A 1,276-nucleotide genomic window follows, 5' to 3' on the forward strand; every position below is an offset into this window, starting at 1 on the left:
ATCACCAGGTGTCAGGACACACAGAAGTACAAGAGGGCTGGCCTGCTAAGTGGGGCTACATCTAGACAGTTTATCCTTCACCCATCTTTCTGTACAGCGTCCTGAGGTAAACCAATTTTAAATGTTTATTTTCAGTAAACCAGCTATGACAATACATACTAACAAACTGAACTAGACCCCTTTTGAATAGGTTTCAAATTTGGTTTTTTCATTTTTCATTTTTGAGACAAATGCCTGACTATGCTCAATTGTCAAGCTGCATGCATGAGAAACTGGCAAGGCCAAATAGTGTATTAATCATTAGCAAACGGAACTGCAAGGAGTACGCTAAGTGCTTCCTTATCATTAAGGTAGTATAAATGTTTGTATCATAAACTGATATGTAGCTTGGTCTTTAGGGCACAGGACCACCAACCAATCACTGCAACTTTTGTGTGTAGACAGAAGGCACTTTTGACATTCAGTTTTGTTTTGTAGAAAGAGAATGGGTAAATGAACTTTTTTGCAAGATGTTAGTAAAAGATTCCACATGATTCTTCTGGGAGAGGCAAAGGAGTTGAAAGTAGGTCTTCATTTTGCAGTCATCATCTGTATAAATTCTTCAGAGCTGACTTGTCCATCTCTATCAATATCTGCTTCTCTGATCATTTCATCTACCTCTTCATCTGTTTGTGTTTCTCCTGTTTGTCATGACATGACAGAGTTCTGCTACACTGATACAACCATTCCCATCCTTGCCAAGACTCAGAATACTTCACGGATTTCCTCTTCACTGTCTGTATCTTTCATTTTTCTAGCCCCCATAGTCAAAAATTCTGAAAATTCAATGGTGCCATTACCATCACCATCCACCTCATTGATCATATCCTGCAATTAGGCTTCTGCTGGCTTCTGACTCAGTGACCTCATAACAGTTCCAAGTTCCTCTGTTGCGCCATTGCCATCTTTGTCAAAGAGGGAAAAGTTGCCTTGAACTCAGCAATGTGTTCTTTGGTCAGCTGATCAGCCACGATGCTAGCAAAGAGAGGAAGAGCAGAGGGAGCAATTGTGGCTACACCAGCACAGAGGCTGTGATGGCCAGGGTGCCTCCCCGGCCACTGCTGCTTGTAAAGCACAGTGTGTGCTCAGCACCATACCACTGCCATTGCCCAGCTCCAGGGAAAGGTCATTTTAAAGACTATACATCGCATAACATTAAAAGAACTACTCAATACAGGACCCATGACTTTCTGCAAAATTTTATCAAATCCAGGTCAAAAGTCATCAGAAACCAGGC

General features: G+C 41.7%; 1 pseudogene; it reads right to left on the bottom strand.

Annotated features, from left to right (window-relative positions):
- Positions 1 to 570: 570 nt before the first annotated feature.
- Positions 571 to 909, bottom strand: LOC116582156 (annotated as a pseudogene).
- Positions 910 to 1,276: the final 367 nt, after the last annotated feature.

The sequence above is a fragment of the Mustela erminea genome, chromosome X, assembly GCF_009829155.1.
Source record: "Mustela erminea isolate mMusErm1 chromosome X, mMusErm1.Pri, whole genome shotgun sequence".
Taxonomy (NCBI): Eukaryota; Metazoa; Chordata; class Mammalia; order Carnivora; family Mustelidae; genus Mustela; species Mustela erminea.